The following is a 23,573-nucleotide window of genomic DNA, read 5'->3' as shown; positions in this document are numbered from 1 at the left end:
CATTCAGACCTCCACAGGTTCCCCACCCCTTCTTTACAAACCTTCAGCAATGAATAAATTGAATGTCTTCAGGTTCCAAAGCATGAACATGGGTAAACTCCCTAGAATAGGATAGTAGGGGTGGCTGAGTATTCAAGGGGAAATTGCTTGGTTAGAGAGTAACTTTTTACAGTACAAGTACTTATTTACTATAACTAATGGGCAAAAGATGAATCCGAATATGTATTAAATGTAAGCATTTTAACATGTAAGCATTTAATGAATGAGAACATTGATTTCACATGGTCTGGACTAAGATTTACTTATGAGGATTTTGAATGAATGGATTTTAACTTGGATATGTTTTAAATTTTGTATAATGTGTTTTTATTCTGTAATGTTATGTTGTTTTTATATGAACTGTTGTTTATTGTTTGCAGGCATTGAATTTTTGCCTATTTATTGTAAGCCACCTTGAGTCCCCTCGGGTGAGAAAGGTGGGGTAAAAGTGCTATAAATAAATGTTCTATGTATCTGCACTTGTGAGACTTAGCTATGTTGTGCCCCACTTCGAGCCATGAGGGGAGATGAGTAAGAAATAAAATTTTGTTGCTGTTCTTGATTTGTAGTGTGAATTGGCTTCTGATCACTATGGGGAGATACAATACGCTTCTATTTGCATAATAGTAATGGGTTCCACATTTGCACAATTGATGCAAATAAAATAAAATAAAATTGATGTTGCCTGGGTATGCCTTCTTCCTATATCTGGGAACCTAAGCTGAGCCTAGGAGAGGAAAATGCCTCTGAGTCCGCATTACATCTGATCTGTGGAAATGGGTGTTAATATAATAATAAATATTAAGAAGGATAGCTAGCTACTCTGGGAATCTAAGCTGAGCCTGGGAGAGGAATGCCTCCGCATTACATCTGATGCGTGCCAATGGGTGTTAATAATAATAATAATAATAATAATAATAATAATAATAATAACAATAGTACTCTGGGGAAGATCCAAATGTTTTAAAAGATGGTGGGCTAAAAGAGATTGTGTGTGATGATTTTCATCCCTCTAGCCCAAAAACCGAGGGGGGGGGGGGAATGAGCCTTTGAAGCCCTCCCATTGCCACCAATGACACGAAAATTTTTGTGTTTTTCGTTAGCCAGATGAAAATTTGTGTTTATAGGTGGCCCATTTTCATTGGCAGGAACCAAATATGAAAATGAAAGGACACAAATGAAACTACACAAAGCAAACAGCAATCCAAACATAAGCACAACACTAGTGTATACCAAGTTTGCTCCAGAGCCATCAAGCCATGTAGGAGACTTGTACATACATACATACATCTTTTCACTTATAGATAGATGATAGATAGATAGATAGATAGATAGATAGATAGATAGATAGATAGATAGATAGATAGATTTGTCACTGTAATACTAATCAGTATCTTTCTTTGTGTCCTTTGTGTCACATTTCCTCTTTTTGGATGATGTGTAGATGGCCTCACTTTTCAGTGCCAAGAAAAATCACATAAAATTATTCAATAACAATCCTGTACATTATACTAGCAGGTTGTAAAGATCTTCCTGCCTATCCTAAAGCTTCAGAATTGAGCAAACTCAAACTCATACACAAAATAGTCAATTATTTTATATTTTAGACCCAAATGCTTTCTTCATTTCTGATGGAAATACAGAGGAAGGGACACATATATGCTGCATCTCACCTTCATCTCACCTTTGTGCATTCTGATATAATATGGCAGAATGACTGCTACTATTTAATTAAACAGGAATCTGGATTAACTCCAGCTGCAGGCCTTGTAATCTGTCATAGTTTGTTTGGAGAAAGGCTGGTGTCTCCTCCTTTCAGGCCATATTTCATTTCAAGATGGAAAACTGTTCTCCCTCCAATTGATTCACATGCTGCTGTAAAGGTTCTCTTTCCTTTGAATAAAAACTGTCTAACCCAGGATCTTTTGTAAATCAATTAAAATCCAAACAGAGCTTCCTTTGATTGTACACAATAATGAACAAAGATCTTGCTTAATGGCCCACACATGCAGACAATACACTCCACCATTTATTTAATCAAGATCTCTGAGAAAAACATCAACAGTACAAGCTCTGTGCAAATATCAGTGCTATCTTATGCATATATATTCCCAAAGAAGACTTGCTGTATTCAGGGGGCTTATCTGAATATATCAGTTCAGATTCCCACTAAACCATGAAACTCACTGGGTAACCTTCAGCCCACCACTCCCAAAGGGTTTTCTCCTTCATAGAGTTTTTGTGATAAGATAGGAAGATGTATCCACCTTGTAGGAATATGGGGTATAAACATAACAAATAAAAAAATCGTTGTCAGGAGCAACTTCAGAAACTGCAAGTTGCTGCTGATGTTGAGAGAATTGGCCATCTGCAAGAACATTATCCAGGGAACACCCAGACGTTTTGATATTTTACCATCCTTGTGGGAGGCTTCTCTCATGTCCATGCATGGGGAGCTGGAGCTGACAGAAGGAGCTCATCCGTGCTCTCCCTGGATTTGAGCTGGCAGTCTTCAGGTCAGCAGTCCTGCCAGCATAAGGGTTTAACCCATTGCACCACCAGGGGCCCTAGAAGGATTGCCTTTGTTCAAAGTTTAAAACAACACAGTACAAAAATAAAAAAATAATTAAATAATACAGTGTGGATTAAGATAAAAAACATATTAAAATATAATAAATACATTTAAATTAGCCTTTAAAACTTAATGTCATCCCTTCCCCACCAGAATCCCGTCCACACTTCCTCAGCAGCATACCCCTCCATCTTCCCCAAATGCCTGCTGGGACTACAAGGACTTGACCTGCCTGTGGAAGGGCAGCATAGATGGGGCCATCTATAGATGGTCTTTCTTAGGAGGGAGTTCCACAGTCTGGGAGCAGCCTCTGAAAAGGCCCTCTCCCATGTTCCCACCAAACATGCTTGAACAGGTGGTGAGACAGAGAAAAGGCCCTCCCCAGAAAATTGTAGACATCTACAAGGTTCATAGAAAGAGATACAGTCCTTCAGATCACCTGGACCAGAGCCATATAGGGCTTTATAGGTCAAAACCAGCACTTTGAATTGTGCCTGGAAATGTGTTGGCAGCCAGTGGAGGTGTTGCAGCAGAAGAGTTGCACACTCCCTATAGCCAGCCCCAGTTAGCAGTCTGGTTACTGCTCTTTGGACGAACTGAAAGATGAATTTTTCCAGGTCTGGCTAAAAAAAAAAGTGACTTCTAAAGACTTCTAAAGAATATTTTGAAAAATATCTAAAGAATATCTTGAAGCAGGAGAAGACCAATTAAATCTCTCATGGAAATCTATGAAGAATCATAGGCGTGCATTCTTTAATTGCCTGATTGTATTTGCCTAAAATATGAAAAATCTTATTTCTTGAGGTAGAACACCTGAAATGTTTGCACAACATGGATGGATAACATCAAAATTACAAGCAACACAATACTGGTTAGCTCTCTTCCCGAAAGCAATGGTAAATATAAATGAATGGTTCTTATCTAAACAAAGGAAATACAGTTCCAAGTCAATAATTAAAATGAATAAAATGAATAAATGGAATTAGTGAATAATGAATTAAATGGATTTCAAATAAATGAACAGAACAATTACCTTGCATATTATTTGCCTAAATGTTTTCATTCATCAGCCAACTGTTAGCATCATCCACTTGTATTTCTAGTTCATCTTTCTCTTTCACTCATTATTTAACATGCATGCTCGCTGCGTGCAACCATTTCATTCAGTTTTCTATAGTCCTTGTCATGCAAGGAAGAGGTGACTTTGAAAGAGAGGATGGCTCATCTCTATTAAAAAGAGAATGAAGACTGGGAAAGGGATAAAAGAGTTCTGGTACAGAAAGGCTGCAGTTAAAATTGTATCAATATTCCTGTTATAAACTGACAAACACAGAGCTCAGTGAGGTCAAGTTGTACATGCTTGAGCTGACATGCCAATCTGCCAGCAGTCATATGGTTCTCATATGGCGACACTCCACAGATGCCAGGAAAATGTGAGAAGTTTCTGGCTCATTTCATTTCATTCTCCTGCATGCCGTGTTTTCCTGTGTAATATACATTTAATATATATACATGCCAATCTGCTTTTCAGTAGAGCTGCTAAAGATGTTTCGGGAATTTTTTCTACCAAGAGGACATGCATCTTTGAAATGAAAATGCTTATCTCCTTTAATGTTAGCAACATTATAAAAATGTTCAAAAGATCATATATGACCATATTTTAGCAGACAGAAGGTAATAAGCATTCTAGGTCAACGATGGGGAGACTGTCTCTTCAATTCCTAGCATTCCTCATCATTACCTATGTTCTTTGGGACTGTTAGGAACTACAATTTAACATCTGGAGTGTCACAAGTCCCATCTCTAGTCAAAACAATGGGTTGAATACAGACAATCCTGGGTAGGATAGTACAATTAAAATCAATGGGGCATATTAGCCACATATTCCATTGTGTATACAGACTCTACTTGAAATAGGACAAAGCCTGGATCCAACCTGTAGATAGATTCTGACATTCATATTTCTAAATCAAGAAAGCAAAAGAAAAAAAGAAAAAAAGAAAAAAAGAAGAAGCTTTTTGATCTTATAATAAGATCATTCTGATATATCAGCTATACACTGAGAACTTATTAAAAATTCAAGAACGAATCAATGTATCAATGCAACACCACAGTCGTTGCTTATATCTCTGTATCAACAATGTAACAGCTCTGTTTTGCAGACCGATGTGGTCCAATCATATCTGCTAAATAGGCCATAATAATTTACTAAAGTTAAAATGCACAATTTAGAAATTGTTAAAATATGTATTTCCACATTTCATTATCAGGAGCTGTTTAGCATCTTTTGTGTCATATCCAATGCACTTCAAGTAGGGCTTGTTTGTTTCCTCCTTTCAGTGTCAGAGAAAATGAACATTGGAAGATACATATTAAAACAATTTTCTGGATAAGATTTGATTCTACAAACTTGACTAAACATTGTGTTGCAGTGACCATGTAATTGTCATCTAAACAGTATTTTGAAATGCCAAAAAGCTTATGACTGTGGAAAAATACTTCTTGTTTTTTTAAAAAAATATGAGGCAACGTGGTCATGAACAGCAGTCTTAGGACCTTATCACATTATCTTTGGGAAGCATCCTAAGATGCTTCCAGGACGCTTCCTTGACAGAGCCCATCATACAGCACAAGGCTACTTTTGGTGGGACTTCATACAGGAAGCATCCTGGCAGTGTCCTAGGACACTTCCCGGAGAACACAGGAGACTTCCCCATGTGCGTTCGTTAGATAAAATGGGGGGAAGCCGAGCGGTGATGGGGAAAGCGCCGCAGTGAGTGATGCAGGGCAACTGTTTCCCCCTCTGCCCCATGGATTCCTCACGCTGCCTGGCAAATCCCCCCACTGTTGCCCGGCTTCAGAACCTCATTCTGACATTCTGTATATATTTCATATTTCAATATTAATGTCAAAATACGTAATATGATTTTACATAGGATTTGTGCTACAGTAAAGACAATTATCACTTAAGTAAAATAAACATTAAATATTAAATAACCAAAAAATAAAATAAGGTGTAAATACTAAGCTAATCTGGGAATCTGCTATTGCAACACATCCAATGAAGTGGTTTAAAACCAGCATAAAAAAAGATTAAGACTAGGTACGTGCCAGTCTACTTAGAATACACGAAGCTCATTCCAGAAGCGTGTTTAAGAACTGGTCCAAGAGTCCAGTTCTTTAAAACTCTGTTTGGGACATTCAGGCCACATTAGGCAAATGGAGTAGGGGGTTTCTTGAGATTTTCCCATGGCTCTGGAATTCTCCACAAAGAGAGGATAGGCTGCTTCCCTCCCTATTGTCTTTCTGTTTGTGGGAAAGTCTTTCACAACCAAACTAGCGTTCTGTGGGACCTTTAACTATACACTGTGCTTTTGTTTTATTTTTAAAAGGTATTGTACTTTTCATGTATTTACTAAATTTTTGCCCCTGTTTTATTTGTTTTAAGAATTTGCTTTACAAAGGCATTTATAAAGTGAACAAATAAATATCATGTTGGAGTAAGGGGGCACAGCCCTATCTTCAGAGCCATTTGTCTAAACCAGACAAAATGTGGTGGGTACTGGGTAATAAAACCTACCCATCATTCTCTATGCAAACAGTGCCCATATGATCAATCTCCTGGAATGCAGAGAACAAGCTCTTTCTGATAATACCTCTCCTTTACCTACATATTAGATCTTGACCCTGCCCAACAGTAGTCTTCTCTTTGTTCCCAGTAATGCACACATACACACATTCCAATACACATAGCTTTGTGCATTATATCTCACACTCTATGTTATATTCTATAGATTAAACTTGGTATTTATACTTTAGGTTAGATATAGATATATAGAAGATAGAGATATAGATATATTTCCAGGCCTCAAAATAAGTTTGGCTTATAACTCTCATAGCTCGACACATAAAGGCATCATCCTCCAAGGTATCAGAGAATAATGCTGTCATTGTGTGTCCAGCTATAGGAACACAACTGGCCACTTTACAGCTGTCCCCTCCCCTCCTTCAACCACTAAATAGTCTGGTGATAGCGCAGAAGTAGAGGAGGGACACAGTTCTATCTAAAGAAACTTAATGTTCCACCAAATGATGCAGGATCACAGCCAGCATGTTATATGGGTCAGGTGTACTAGAATGCATGGTATCCCATTATTTTCATGTTATTTAGATAAACATCTCTACAGTAATTCTGATTTTTTAAAAATATCATTATTATTGCTGTTGTGTGGAGAAGGTAATTAGCCTCAGGAACAACGTTCTGGCAACCAAAAAAGTTACCAGAAGAAGAAGCAAAAACCATAAATGGGTTATTTTTCAAAGTTGTTACCCCTTCCTGGGTTTTTCATGATACCATAATATGAATTTGAGTGACATATATTTAAGTATCAGCTCAAGTAGCCACAATAGTTACTTTTTGCTATTAAGCCACAAATTCAAATAAGAAGACTGTAAACTATTAATCTAAGTATCTCTAGATAGAAATATTATGAACTAAGTTTATACTCCCAAAGGTGAGTTATTTATATCCCACTCCTTTCATACAGCATAACAATTCCATTCCCTAATAATTTATACAAATCCAAATGCTCTTATTCTTGTTTTCAAAGGTTTGGCAAAGTTTGCAGTTCCAAATGGATTTACTGTTAAGAATGTCTTCTGTAATATTCATATTCAAACCAGGTGTGACACAAAATAGTCTATGAAATATGATAGCTCTGTAATTTTCTTGGCATAGATTCTAAATGGTCTGACACACAAAAGGCAGGAAAGGACACCGTTTTCCACTGATTGAGCCCTGCAGAATGGATTCATACTGCCAGCTACTATCAACTGACATTTTTCCAATGAAAATTCTAGATTCACTGCAAATACACTGTTATACAGTACAGTATGCCTCAATAATCCAAAGCAACATCTGGTAATTATCCTAGATTTGGGGGGTTTAATTTGACTTTGTCTCACTTTAGGCAAGGTCGGGGATACTCCACATTTTACTGAAAACCTTGGAGTATTCTGGCAGTCTACATAGCTGGGTCAGTTCTGTTTTAGACAGATCCCGTCTAGGTAGATACTGCTGCCACCAACCCTTCCTCATGCTGATCAATGGGAAGGTGGATGGCTTGTGCCCACATCACTAGTACTTCCTGCTGACCAGAAACTCCATCTAAATGCCCAACTTTCATGGTTGCATTGGTTAATGTTATAATGGTGTTCCTGCATGACCAAGAACCAGCCCATCTCTCCTTCTTCCTGCTAATTGTACAGAAGCTCCATTCTGACATCAGCAGATGCCGCAGGTGATGGCTAACGTAATGCACATGAGTTCTGATTGGAGCTGTCATTATTACTCAATTACAAGGACACATTGAATTACATGGAATCTATACACACTGTTGTTTTCATTGTTCCTGGTTTTTATAGTTGTTGATTTGGTCAAATATTTCTGGTATTTTAGTTTATTGAGGTATTCTTAGCTTAACTTTGGTTCAAGCCCAGGGATGCTTAACAGTATGGTGTGATATGGAAAAGGTCCAGGAGGCTGAAACCATGAGTTACCACACCAAATGATACCAGTCCATCAACCATCTTCCACTGCTGACCGTCCACATCTGTTACCTTGGAGCAGACAGTGGCCAATGGTGACACGAGAGATGAAAATGAGCCAAGCATGTGTGACCTCTTCAGCCAAAGGAACAGAAAATTCTCTCAGTGCAGCAGGAGTGTCTTAGCCACATTTTGAAACAAGAGAAATGAGCTCAAGTTATTATCCTTTAAGGAACTTCCCTTCCTTATAAGTCTTTTAAGTCCCAGATTTAAAATGATCTGTACCTGCACTACAGGGGCTTCCTACTTGTAAACACTTTGCTAGGCTCTGTAACAGTCATTAGTAGATCCATCCTCAGCAATGAATTCCAAGATGTTATTGTTAGCTGTCCTGAATCTGTTGCCAATCAGTTACAGGAAGACCAAGAGCAAGTAAATGCATACCCACAGCAACTTGAAGAATTGTAGCAAATATTTATGGGTTTGTTTTTTTTAGGTACAATTTTGAATTCCTCTTACCGCTATTTATTCTGCCTGCTTTTATTACTGTATTTTAATTCCTTTTGATTCCTGTGCGAACCCAAACCTGTTCATTAGTCTAACTGTATCTAAAGCAAAACAGTCATAGAATAATAATACAATAATTATTAATAAAACAATAATTACCACAACTGTTTTCTTTAGTTATTCTTTTTCAGACATTGAAAAATTCAGTGTATATAGTTTTCCCCCTGAAGACTGTTTAGAGATGAAGAATACAGAAAGAAAGGGTGCTGCTTTTTTCCTTAATATTGCCATATTGCCTGGATCACAGCCTCACTCAAAGTGAAACAGCCATCTGGTTGCTGTGCGCTTAAAAAAAAGAAAAGGGGTGGTCTGTCAAACAAAGAAGCTACCTTTTTATTATCCCATACTGTATATTTTCTTTCCTCACATCTCTTTTCACTCTAGTCTTTCAGAATGACTGGTAAGGTCGACTGGCTGCACAAGACCCATTTGCATTAAAGGTTAACTTAAAAGTAGAAGAACAGTTGCAATGGTTGGGACTCTTTGGCTTAGAAAGCATGAGTCAAGGGAGCAAATTTTGGAGGCATATCAAATGACGAACAGTGTGGAGCAAAGAAAATAGAGAGCCATCCTCCTTCTCTTTTATAATACTAGTGCCATGGATCATCCAATGAAGCACAAAAGTTAAACATTTGCAGGTTTGTCATCTATACGGTAACCATAAAATGATGCTGACATGTGGAAAACAACAAAGTGGGCCATCAACCTACTTAAAAGGTGAGTTGATTCTTCTGGATGCTTTCAGAGCAGGGAAGCATCTTGCTGAGGTAGGTATCCTGCATCTTCTCTTCAGATGTCTGAAACTCACCTCTAATCCATGAAGGACCTAAACAGCAAAGTTTCATAGTTTCATTCCAGACTATTTGGTGCACTGAACAGAAATATTGTTCACAGAGAAGGTGCACACATTGCAACACTGTGTTGCAGGAGATCCCACATTTTAAAGTCAGTTGACACAAAATTCTGAGGGATCAGTGAAAGGATTCATTCAAGATAGTACAGCAATATCGAGGCTCCCTTCCAAATCCTTGAATCACACAGGGAAAGAATAATTGCACGTTTTCATCTCCATCAGTGAATTAGGTAAACTCTACTGATGTTTAAAATTCTGATTGCTCTCACTGCAATACTACTGATCAAAATCTGGACCTAATCTCATGGGCCTGCTGCCTACTATTTCTGTTCCTCCCTCTTTTAAATTACACCACAATCTGCTAGGGTCATCATCACCTCAACTAAATCATTCTTAATTGTTCCGTAACCACCATCAGAGTATTACTGGAGAAAGCAAACATGGTGAATTGTTTGGAATTAATTGGACTTCTACACAGAGATCAGAGTTTTCTTTTTAAAATTAATGATTTACAGTTACCGCCCTGAGGTTCCAAAAGAAGTTGATAGACCATAATTTTTATATTTTAAAAGAATTAAATGAAAAGTAATTTGTTAATATGTAGCTAGTAACTTCTAAACTGTGGTAGAAATGTCAGAGCTTTGCCCATATGTGTTACTTTATTTGCAGGATGAAACCCTGGTATTAAAGAAAGGCTGTGAATCCCTCATTTCTGTATGCAAATAATCTGCTTGATCATGAGCAGTGAAGCCACTTGCTTTTCAAAGTCAACATGCAGATTGATATCCTTCCCCTCTTCAGGAGGAAATAAATGCTGGTGCGTGCTTGAAGGGAAACAGTAAATTATGTTTGTACAACTGGGCATTTAAATGGAGAAAGTTAGCACTGGGGAATCTCATTTGCTGCATATGACTGACTGTCAGTCCGTGGATGCTTACAGCCATCACAGATTTCACTGGAGCCCAGATGAGAAACCCCCATCTCCAAACATATAAGGCTGATTTGGAAACTGATGAACAGTGGAGCAGGCAAGATGAGACATGGACAAAGGATGTCTACAATTAGAGCTGGTGTGAGATAATGCAGCACTGCAGAGTTCCTCACTGGTGAAGTAGATAATGTAAGCTTATGGATATAACAATAACAATATGTGCTCATTTTGAACTATTTCCATGTCCACATGAATCCAATAAAATATTTTCACCTCAAACCCACTGAGAAGTCCAGATGACCTACAGCCAGTTCCACAGCATATGTGCTTCTTCTAGCCTTTAATCCATTATAAGAACCACAGCTTAATCTAGAGTGACCCCCAGTGTTTCTTGACTTCTGGACAGCTGGATTGGCTTAGAACTGGGTTGATGCAGTGTCCACACAACAAAAAGACCTACCACTCTTGCACCAGCCAGAAACAGTTCCTCAGCAAAGCCATACTGTCACCATTACACCAGAAGCAATGTCTCAAGTAAGGCCCTGTGAGGAGCTCTTTCTGGGTGGATAAACAGTAATGGCAGCCCACAGGAGGACAATGTCCCAGTGACTGCCCAGTCTTGGCTGAAAAATGGCTTCTAGGTTCTCCTATGGTGTATCCGGGTCAGTTCCAGAGCACAATACTCTGGCTTATTTTTCTTGGTGTAGACATAGCCTACATCTCTCAGAGAGGAAGAAAGTGTGAGTATAATAGTGGGAGGAATGCAAACTTTCCATTTTTGTACAACATTTGTTAGTTCTAGCCAGCATGGCCAGTACTCAGGAAGTTGGGAGCTATAGTCCTACAACTTCTGAAAGCCAAAACAGATTTAAAATCAGATGCCAAAATATCTATATAAGAGGTAAGATGTTTTCTGCATGTGACAAAACAGATATCTCCACAGCCCTCTTTAGATATAAAGATATCAGGAACCATGGCCCTATCCAAGATGCCATCTTAAAATCATCTGGCCTTCAGCAACTCAGGGATTTCTCTTTATTCTAAGAAGACAGATTGCCCTTTTTTCATCTGCCCCATTAGGGTAAAATAGATTGAGCAACACAAAATTTGTGTTGGTCCAGGCTATGCAACTCACCCATATCTTCTCCTGCTTTATTCCTGCCTTGTTTCAAACTATGATTCAGATGTGCAGTTGTAGGAGCACTAGCTCAATCAAAGGTTGCTTTGATCACTATACCACTGTCCCATTGCAATCAACACAGGACAGGCAAAACTGTTGACAGCAATTTTTGCATGTTTACAAAATTCTTTTTTGCTTGCTTTTAGCACACCTGTGCTCTTCTTGGATCACTCTTTCCTGAGTCATTTTTGTTTCTGTGTCTCTTCTCCATTACATCATGTGTTTGATCATGAACATATATTTTAACTAAAGCAACATTTATACCTTTTACAAAGAAGACTAAGCTTGTTTCTTTTCTCTGCTAGACCCAAGGTGGGTTGATGTGGAGACAGTTGTTGAGCTTCTACCTTGCCAGTTTGATTATTCTGCTAGAGAAATTCACTACTATCACTTTTGCCAACAGCTGTAACTGAGCCTCATACCAGCAGGAGGATCTGCTCAGTCAAATACACCTTTACCTGCAGTGCACCTTGCCAATGAGAGGAATGGAAAATGTGTTCTGCTGTTGGATTGCAACTTCCATCAGCCCCAGCCAGTACAATCAGCATATGGAGAGCTAAAATTTATGTATCCCTACTCTACAGAAAAGGTATGGGGAAAGCAAAGCAGTATGTCAGATCATCTTAAAAAGTGGTCCTCAGGATTGTACCTGCCTTTGCTTCCCATACTTTTCTCAATTAGGAAAGGCAAGGGCAGGGGAGCAAAGCACTTGAAAGAAAAATTTGATCTCAAGAAACATATGCCAAGTCCATGCAACAAAGCTGAAAGGCCTTCTTACTTCCCATCTCTACAGCTAAGATGAAGTCAAGAACAAAGGTGGGAGGGTGTGACACATGAGAGAAAGATTGGATTTCTGAAAGTGTTTATGGTTTGTATTGGAGAGCTCTGTGGGCTCAATTAGACCCATTGTCAAGAGAGTTCCCATAAATGCATAGTCATGGGAAATTTCTTTTTTTAAAAAAAAATAAAAAATAAAGTGTCAGCAGTGTAGCAAAACCAACAACATTTATTGATCAGTACCAATATTTGAATGTCTTGGTATTCATACAAACTAAAAGTCCCAGAGTAATGCCCACCTGCATCACATATAAGCAAAAGATGTGCATTGGTATAAGCAGCTACATTAAATAATATTGTAGATATGCATAAATAATTTGATGTAAGTCCTGATACAGTGATCAGACCCTATGAAGTTTAAGGAAAATGTATTTATAAAGATACTCAGCCACAGCAGACATGTAGATGATATGGAAAAATAAAAACCCCAACATTTAATATAAGAAGCAGTGTTTATTTCCCACCTTATAAAAAGATTGGCTGAATCTTTCACACCCTGCATAAATTCGAATCTTATTATTGATCTCTGCTTTAAATCTGATAAAGTCAGCTGAACGTATCTTAAAGATGACAGGTCTGTTTTTGGCATTTGTGTATCCAAAACACCTGCCAGCTGTTTGTCTGTTGAATTGAGGACATCATGTTTTCAATTTCCTTCAATAAAGCTATGAATCTGGCAATTTGCTGGCCTGCTTCAGCTAAACAGAAAGGACAATTTGAGAAAGATCATAGTTCAGGCTCAGTCAGATGGAAACGATTGAAAACAGAGAACTGGCCGCTATGTTTCTCTCCCCCCCCCCCCTTCCACTTCCCAATGCAGCTTGCTGTCGCAGTTTGACTGACAAACTGACTTTTTTGAGGTGCTCATGCCCATTTCAGTCAGAGTTTATTGAAGGTGATTTTGATCTTCTCCACGAGGCCACAGCAGTGGCCATGCCATCTGTCACCTTGATTGCATCGTGGATTCTCTGGAGAGGGCACGATGGCTCCTGATCATTTACAGATTGCGCTGCTTTCGCCTCCATAAGGACCACATGCACAGAGCCAGATGGTGAACATACACGCTTATTATAAGTCTTTATCTCTGTGCAGGAAAAAGAGGCACCATTAGATCTCCCTCAGGAACCCCGCTCCCCTCGACCATCATGCAGCTTTTCGACAAATACAGTCTTCTTCAGCTGTCATCATCAACCTACCTCTGAAAATTAAAAAAATAAACAATAATTCCATCAGCCGAAGCAAGAGACAGGCGAACGATTCTCACACAAAGCACACACCCCCCCCCCCCCCGGCTTCACGCTCCTCTCCCCGACTGTCAGCACAAAGTAGAGGCAAGTTTGTTTGCAAATAGATGGCATTAACAGGGGCTTCTGATTAAATATAAAACAAGGTTATTGGGAGGGTTACAGGCTCAGTTGATTAAACGTTGTAAGGATCAGGAGAGACTCTTCTTCATCAATTGTGTTTTATTTAAACATCACAAGAGAGGGTAAGGAGACTGTTTATTCCAGATAAAATGTCCTCAGTCCCTCCCACCACAAATGCTGATTATCCTGTTGTCTGCATGCACACCAGTCTCATCTTAGAAAAGCGGAGGTTTTCTTTTAGCAAAAGCAGTGGCACAGTGTGTGTTTGTATTATGCAGGTGTCTCAGGGAAGCATTGGAAGTGAGATGCCTGACTTAGAAAGGAATTACCTTGCACCCAGTTTGTGAATAGAGCAGCAGGCAATAGGTCACTGAAACCCCACCCTCCTGCTGTTATGGAATTGGGTTTGGGGAGAAAAGTCACATATAAAGAGGGCACAAAAAGTTGGGTTGCATTTTCCTCTGCACAAAGATCCAGATCTCTATAGTTCTTCTTGTAAAAGGAAAACATGTCAATGCATATAAAATTCACCATCTCTTATTACAGTCATTTCTAGAGTAGATCTATGTGATTCCAATAGGATTACTCTGAAGAAAACTTTATAGGAATTTCAGCCTACTGTATGCGCATTCATGTAGAATCCAGCCTGGCAGTCTTTGTATAACATCAGATATACTGCCAAACAAGTGTTATTATTCTTTTCTACAACCAGTTGTCCTAAATTATAAACAACAGAGTAGTATGTGCTACAGTGCTTGGCTGTGCTTATCCCACCCCCCAAAATGGGGGTAAATGCCAATAAAAATTGTGTGTGCGCGTGTACAAATGTGTGTTGCCAAGACTGGAATGTCTTTCAGAGTAGTTTGGCCCCCTTCCAGTTTCAAGCATCTTTCCTAAAACACATGGTGATTATTATTTTTGCTCTCATTTCTGAAACACAGATCTTTCTCAAGGCAGGCTAAGTGGAGGGGAAAAAACGTTCGATTTTTGATGCTGAGAAAAATCTGCAAATATCAATGTAATCTCATGTTAAAAGGCCACAATCAAGGCAAAGGGAGGGAAAACTTGGAAAGGAGAGCAGTATTGTTTTTCCCTCTTTAACTGATTCAAACATTATTTTCAGTTTACAGTTAATTTAATGTGTGTTTTCAGTGTACAACCAATTTCATGTCTGTCTATTATCAGTTGATTACCAGGGTGATATTATGGTCTGGCTAAGTTGGCTGTCAATTGTCAAAACTGAAACCAACCTATCAAGCGTTCTCCCAAACACAAGGCTAAAGCACAGTATAACAGAAACATAGCTAGAGAAATCAGCATAGCAACAATGATTATGCTCCACCTACTCATCACAATAATGTTTGCATCATGGACATACCAGCAAATTACATAGCTTCACTGTGACATAGTCATGATGACATCATAGATACATTCTGCATACATTATCAGGCACATAGGATGTGTTGCTCATACAGCCAATACCATGATTCTGGTTACAGGATATGCAAAATGTTTCTGAATTCCCATCTGGGAGAGGTTTGAATCTTCCAACAGCAGAAAAATAAAAAGCCACAGAATAATAGTTTTCCTAAGGAAATATCTGGGACCACATGGAAAAGGAAGGCTAGAATTAAAATCACAATAGTGAACAGTTTCATAAAGTACAGCCCAGAGTCTTGGAGGAAGCTTGCATGTGGAACCTCCAAGGACTTCATAATAAACAAAGCAGGAAATGGTACTTCTAGTTTATGATTGGTGGGTGCATATGGGATGCAAATGGGAGCCTATCAAAAACTTTTCTGTTCCCTCTGTACTTTTCAGAAATACTACAATTTGACTCATCACATGACAGATGAGTTTGCTCCTCCCAATGCGCCCTATGCTTCCTGTTGTCACTCCACATCATGCCCAGTGATTTATTTTTTTTAAACACTGCTCTTCATGTAAAGTAAAATATATAAAATACCACCATAAAATGGTGAGTTCCTGATTGAACGGGATGGCTCTTAATAATAGTTTTTGGTGTCCATAGAAACTAGAGTCCCATTATCTTTCTACTGCATTAAAATTGCCTGCAAAAATGATATATATCATTGATCAAGAATCTGTTTAGAGCCCTCTTATTTTCCACCCTTTTACTAAAAATGAAGCTGATTCTTTTGCCAATCCTAACAAAATGCTTTAAAATAATCTCAGAAATATTTGTGATAGTTTCAAGAAAATTGAAAAAGAATGAGGTTGTTCTTCAATTGACAGATTAAAAGGGTTTATGTTGTGTTAGTCAAGAGGGGTTTCATAGTTTGTGAGTAAAACGAGCTGAATTTACATCAGATCTGGAAGGCATGCCCTACCAAAGCATTTTCAAAACTCTAATATCAAATATACCTTTCCTTTCATTCCAGAAAGAACACTTTTACATTTAGATGTCATAAATTTGAGCAATTTTATTGTCACACATCTTACAGATACTAAAGATGTCAGACTTTCATAAATCGCTTTAAACCCCTACGTTTGTGAGTAGGAATACATGTGGAACTTGAGCTTTGCCAATTTTGATACAAGTTACCCAATTCACACTCCGTGAACTAATCTGAAACTCAAAATGAAATTATCCATCAAGTTTTGCTCTTTTTTTGGAAATTTTCATGCAATTCTCATCTCAAAAACCATATCAAACTATAGATTAAATATATGCATTGGAGGTTAAAATATTTTTAAAATGTTTGTTTAGGGTGAAAGTGTGTCCTAAAATGTACGTTTCCGTGGGATATACTTTTAAATAAATACACAAATAAATAAATGGTTTAAGTAAATCTGTACATAAATAAATATTTCAATATCAACTTGCGACCATTTTTAAAAACACTGAATATGAAATAAAAATTTAATGTAGTGAGTGGATGTATCTTGAAGATTTAAAAGATTTAAAATGAACCCACTCGAGCCCCGAGATCCTCAGGAGTGGCCCTTCTCTTGGTCCCGCCACCATTGCAGGTGTGTTTGGTGGGAACAAGAGAGGGGGCCTTGTCGGTGGTGGCCCCACAGCTCTGGAACTCCCTTCCAAATGAGGCACGATCGGCCCCCTCCTTACTGGCCTTTTGTTCACAAATTAAAACCTTTCTGTGGAGCCAGGCCTTCTCAGACAAATGATAATAGACACTGCCAGTCTGATAAAAATTTTTTATTAATACTTGACAAATAACTTCAATGGCCGGAGGTTATGGATATCTTTAAATGGTGCTTGCTGTAAGTTTTCTGAATTGTTTTATTTGATATGTAAATTGGGTTTTTATATTGGGATATGATGTTTTAACTGATTATGTATTACTGTCTGATGTATTTGTATGGATTTTGTATGTTGTATGCCACTTTGAATCCCACCCATGGGAGAAAAGCAGGATATAAATGAAATAAGAATAAGAATAATAATAATCCCTCATTATGAATTCCAGTTTTCAACTAAAATACACACTTATATGGCACCCTTCAGGACTAGCCCAAGATGTTTTGCCACTTGATGACAAGGTGGTACCCTCCAACCTCTATGCAACCCCACATCATCCTGTACTAATCAGGGGACCATAACACATGAAAGAACTCCATAGTCCATTTCATACTACACTTATAGCATCAGGATTCCACTAGGATTTTTAGTCTGGTGAGTCACTTGAGCTCTCTGAATGAAACTATCTCTCCATAAACCAGTGCTTCTCAACCTGGGGTCCCCAGATGTTTTGGGCTTTCAACTCCCAGAAATCCTAACAGCTGATAAACTGACTGGGATGTCTGGGAGTTGTAGGCCAAAAACATCTGGAGATCCCAGGTTGAGAACCACTGCCCTAAACTGGGGATTCTATAGGGCAAAACTATGGTAGTGAAAGTGGAGTTATAAAGATTGTCTACACTAATGGAAAAAACTATATTGTATCTTATTGTGCCGGTCCACAATGGTTCCATTTAGCACCACATATCATGGTGAGATCAGCAAAAGTAGCCACTTGCTTCCTGCTGGCAAACCCCCTTGGTTGTAAAGGGGAAGTCCACATCTTCAATTCTTCACATTATCTTTGGCCACATTGACATGGCCATTCTGTTTTTCCCCTTGGCATGCATGCAATTATACATTCTCCCACTTTAACTATAAGGAGCAAATTGCTTTTCTTGTCCCACGCATTGTATTCCCATTGGATAAAATAGCTTGTATATCTACCAATCTGTTCTACAAACCACTAAATCCTAAGGCAAGCTTTTCTTTGCATCAGATTAAAGCCATCAGTTGTCAAAATGAGCCATATTCCAAGCAAAACGTCAAGAATGTCATGTGCCTGGATCGCAGCAGAGATGAGATAAATACATTTTTGGTCTGTTTACACAAGCCCAGAGTGCTATAATTGTGTAGTGTCAACGGGCTGAAGTGTAGATACAACATAACATGCTATTTTATAAGAAGACTACTGAATTAGAAAGAAACATGGAAACCCAAGTACACACAATTAGTCTAAGAGAGAACGTTACATATAGTGACTGATTGTGACTACAAGTCATTTGATTTCCTCTTGCTCTGCTTTTGCAACTGTTCTATTATTGGAAGTGTTCTGAAACAAGCAGCCTCTATGTTATTACATTGGATTTGTCCTGACTGGTTTTCCCCACTTTCAATACTGAAAGTAGCATGACTGATAGAAATTTCAAAAATAGCATTTCAGAATGAATGGGGGAAATGAACCCTTTCAGCACGTCTAAGCCTGGTGTAAAAGAGCAGTAATTGCTAATGTGTTGGGACCTCTTTTGCATCAGCTGGTGTGTGCTGAGCACCCTCTTTCAAATTAGACTACCATGTGGCTATCAAGTATCCCCTCTTTCAGCTAGAGTTATAGGCTGTGCTCAAAATCTCTGATTAATCTGATTAAGATAGTGAGCGACTAATCCGTTAAGCTCCACATGAGTGCTGTTTTGCCTGCTGAGCGTCAGATTGTAGCTACTAATCAGCTAAGTAAATGTTAAAAGTTAAACAATAAATTCTTTCTTATCTACTCTAGATTACATCTTTCCCTGCTGACCTTTATAGTTGAAAAGTGAAAAGTGAATATTAATACAAATAATAAATTATCTAGGGGGGCAAGTCATCTTTTACAGGCGTATCAGTCACCAAGGACCTGGTCACACTTTTCTTTCTTTAATTGGTTTAATTAATAAATTAACAGCTTTTGGACTACCCTCTCCCCACTCCCCGCAGCCTCTTTTGGAAAGTCAATTGGAATTAGATATATTGAACCTTTAATATATCTAATTTTTGAACCTTCAGTGGATTGAAGGATCCCATTATATGAGAAAGGGATTTTGAAAGCCACCTTCTCCTTCTTTGCTCAGGACCCCATTAATGTCTCTCATGCTTTTTGGAAAATGGCTTCTCTTCTCTTATTCCAGTAGCAGCTCCTCCAGTGCTGCTTTGGAGATCACCTGAGCCGTCCCTGCCATTAGGTAGAGGGAGCATTAGAAACAGGTACAACAATAGAGAACTGGAGCATTTCTCCTGGACCACTCATTCTTCCCTCCTGTTAAAAGACAGAGCAGTGTATGCTCCTCCCATCTGCCTCTTATAGCAAGTTTAAGCCTAAAACCAATGACTGGTCTAGTCTCAATTAGAACTATAATAATAATAATAATAATAATAATTTTATTTTTGTACCCCGCCACCATCTCCCCAGAGGGACTCGGGGCGGCTTACAGATATAAAACCAGCATACAGTATACGGTTTTACAAAAACACACAAGTAAATTTAAAAAGCATTAAAATCACGATCATTATAAAACACATGAAAAACACAGCAATAAAAACATAAAATGAGCTGGGCAAAGTGCACTGAGTGGAACTTGTAAACAAGAAGGAAGATTAAGGTGCTATCTAAATAATCTAACTATCTAAATAATTCAGTAAAATGTACATAGGTATTGGTTTAGCTTTCAGCAGCTGATTCAATGATTTTAACTTCTAAGTGGGGTGAGCACTAGTATTTTATACCCTTCAAAGGATTTTATTTATTTATTTATTTATTTCCCTTTTTCCCCCCAGATTGGGACTCAGAGGCGAACAACATATAAAAGCAAAGATATAACATACAATAAAAATAAACAGCACCATCATGAGCATAATCACGTCTAATAAAAATTATTTAAAACCCACATCAAACATAATTAGCATCTAAACAAAAAACACAATTAAACATTCAATAGGTTAAAACCCCATCTAATATCAACTCATTTAGGATCTAGTCAGGTCCATTTCCAGAGTACCATTTCAGTTCAAACATTGCATATGATAGACCTAGCATTTCCAGCACTATTATTCTCCTTCAGGGAAGGTCTGTTTTCACAGAAAAGCTTTTACTTGATTCCTGAACAATACCAGGGAGGAAGCCATTTCTTTAAAACTTTAACTTCTTTAAAATTCCAGAGCAGCAGGGCAGTCAGCAAAAAGACGCTCTCTCTCATTTCCACCAATTGCACTTGGGATGATGGTGGGACCGAGAATAGGGCCTTTCCAGATGACCTCAGGACTCATTTCGATTCATAAGAAGAGATGCGATCAGTTAAGTAGGCTGGGCCCAAACCATTTTTTTTCTAATTATATTCCCAATTAATCCTCTATTATCCCATAATTTCAGATGCTTTTAAATGTCCATTTTCTCTCACTTCGTCCTACTTTCTCCCATTTTTCCTCAACTTACTTCAATTCCTGAAAATGAATTCCAACTGCAAATGAGTTGAGTTGTACTCAACTAATTCAAAAAGGGAAGAGAAGAGAGGATGGACTGGAAACTTGCCCTTTTCAGTAAGCAAATCAAACTGCTGCAGCCTCTCCTAATTTATGTGTACTCATTAGTAACATTTGCCATTTTCATCACACTCTGATGTTGCTCAGCCACTTGATTTTTATCTTTGAACTGTTGAAGCACACCACACCAGTAACAAGATGTCCAGTACAGCAGGCTCTAATTTGTAAAGAGAAGTCCCATCCAAGTGCCTAGGGTCAAACTACAGATTATGATAAACAATCTGATTGATAACTTAAAGGACTATTTGAAGGTTTTTTGTTTTTTTTAAAGAAGCCAATTATTACTGTTAGACTATATATTTGACCATTAAATGCCTGGTTTGGTGGTGTTTACTTGTTTATTAAAAATTGTAGTAGAAGTTACCTTTCAGAAGTGGGGTCAGAGTATGCATGGAGAACGTTAATCTTGTGTCCTTAGGATTCCCATCCCCCAACAGCTACTACAGTAGAGTCTCACTTATCCAAGACTCGCTTATCCAAGGTTCTGGATTATCCAAGCCAAACATTGTAATCAATGTTTTCAATATATCGTGACATTTTGGTGCTAAATTCGTAAATACAGTAATTACAACATAACATTACTGCGTATTGAATTACTTTTTCTGTCGAATTTGTTGTATAACATGATGTTTTGGTACTTAATTTGTAAAATCATCACCTAATTTGATGTTTAATAGGCTTTTCCTTAATCCCTCCTTATTATCCAAGATATTCGCTTATCCAAGGTTCTGCCGGCCCGTTTAGCTTGGATAAGTGAGACTCTACTGTACTTGCCATTGGAAACTTCATCCCACTGAACATGTCAAATTTTTGGAAGAGTAGATTACCATACAGCTTAGGCATACTCTGTTTTGAAATCGATGATTTTCCTACCTCCATGGCACACTAACAAGCTGTTTTATTCAGGAGTTCTCAGTGTCCCTACCTTCCCACAGCCCTGTGTCATTGCTATAAAGATTTCCACCCTTCCCCATTTTTGATGCTTAACCTTTGGAATGCCCTTCCTAAAGAGCTATGCCTGGTGTCTACTTTACAGTCTTTGTGGTATCCGTTTAAGATGTTTTTATTCACCTAGTCATTTTAATTTGTATGATCCCTCTCTCTGCCTTGTAATTTTGATTTGCCAGCTTTTATTATGATTGTCTGAGGTTAGCATTTTTCATTCTATCATATTAAATTTTAAATTGTTTATTGCCTAGACAATTGCACAGTGTCCTGACATCTGATTTGATGAAAGGTGATATAGCAAGGTTTTAAACAAAGGTGTTTGCTTTGTCATTGGAAGTACCCCATGAGCTGCAGAGCTAACATTATTGCCAGAGAACTGGAATGAGAGTGGGACTGGGCTCTCAATTTATTTAAATCACAAGGAATCTTTGACCTTCCACTTGTTTTTACTAACTTCCACAACCCTAAACTGTTGTCACTGCACTTAAGCTAGCAAATCAGTTAATTGGTCTTACAGTCTATCCTATAAGTATCAAGTCAGAAATAAGTTCCATGAATTCAGTGGGACTAACTCCCAGGTAAGTGCATATTTATTTATTTATTACAATACTTATATCCCGCCCTTCTCACCCGTAGGGGACTCAGGGTGGCTTACAATTAAACACAATATAAAAATATTGCAGACAATTCAATCAGTTAAAATTAAATACATTAAACATTGATAAAATATACATATAAATACACAATTGGCCCATTTCGAGTCTGATAACTGGTCTGTCATTGAGTTCTAGGATGGTAATAATTGATGCTACTGTTATAGAGGACATTTGTCTTCAATGTCCACCACCATCACTACACTATTATAATATGTATGGGATTTTTAAAAGTCTATCTTCATATGGTCTCATCTACACCAAACCATTTAATGCAGCTTCAAATTGACCTGAAACTGTGGTAGCTACACAGGATTCCCATTTTATGGATTTTAAAAAAATCTCGGTTATTTAAAATATTGAATGTTATTGCATTTTTTCTTTTCATGCAAGGCTATTTGGAGCTGTCTTGGGACCTGGTAAATGTGTATGCAAGAAGAAGAAAAATCAAATATTTACTTTTTCTGTTGCAATAGATTCAGAATGTTTTCATTTTAGAAAACTTTGGGTGATCTTTCATGCTTCTGTCTTTTAGCGGATGTTTTCTACTTGTACTATTTCAGTTTATCCAAGCCACAGCAGTGATTTTATTTATTTATTTTATTTTATTTTATTTTATTTTATTTACAGTATTTATATTCCACCCTTCTTACCCCAGAGGGGACTCAGGTTGGATCACATTATATACACATAGGGCAAACATTCAATGCCCATAAACACATCAAACAGAGACCGAGACAGACAGACGCAGAGGCAATTTAACCTTTTCCTGAGGGGATGTTCGATTCTGGCCACAGGGGGGAGCAGCTGCTTCATCATCCATTCTGATGGCACTTCCTCATTCCAAGTCATAAATTAGTTAAACTTGCCTCCCCACTTTTTATAAGTGGTACCTTATTTCCTACTTGATAGATGCAACTATCTTTCGGGTTGCTAGGTCAGCAACGCGCAGGGGCTATTTTTAATTGACGGGTGCTCACCCCGCCACGGGCTGGCCTCGAACTAATGACCTCATGGTCAGAGTGATTTATTGCAGCTGCTCAACAGCCTGCGCCACAGCCCGGCCCCAGGGCTATGTCACAGGGACTCCAAATATGACCCAAACCCTCTGTAAATGTTCAAAGTCGTATTAATCTCCTCCAGCTTTTGCCAGTGAACCTTGACCTCAAGGTCAAGCCGGGCACAGCTAGTTATATATAAATGAGTTTTCATTAGATATGTTGTGTCCGCATACATTTCGTTAT

General features: G+C 38.2%; 1 long non-coding RNA gene across 2 annotated transcripts in view; it reads right to left on the bottom strand.

The window, feature by feature from the left end:
• LOC103278513 (uncharacterized) overlaps window positions 1-23,573 on the bottom strand; it is a 133,444-nt gene that overhangs the window by 21,532 nt on the left and 88,339 nt on the right. The window contains exon 4 of one of the 2 annotated variants that reach the window (XR_506105.3): window positions 12,678-13,724. The exons of the other annotated variant lie outside the window; for it this stretch is intronic. This is a non-coding gene — a long non-coding RNA (uncharacterized LOC103278513). Of the gene's footprint in view, window positions 1-12,677; window positions 13,725-23,573 lie in introns of those variants that run through there. 2 annotated transcript variants of the gene reach the window in all.

The sequence above is a fragment of the Anolis carolinensis genome, chromosome 4 (genome assembly GCF_035594765.1).
Source record: "Anolis carolinensis isolate JA03-04 chromosome 4, rAnoCar3.1.pri, whole genome shotgun sequence".
NCBI classification, from domain to species: Eukaryota; Metazoa; Chordata; class Lepidosauria; order Squamata; family Dactyloidae; genus Anolis; species Anolis carolinensis.
This window is presented reverse-complemented; position numbering and strand designations above follow the sequence as displayed.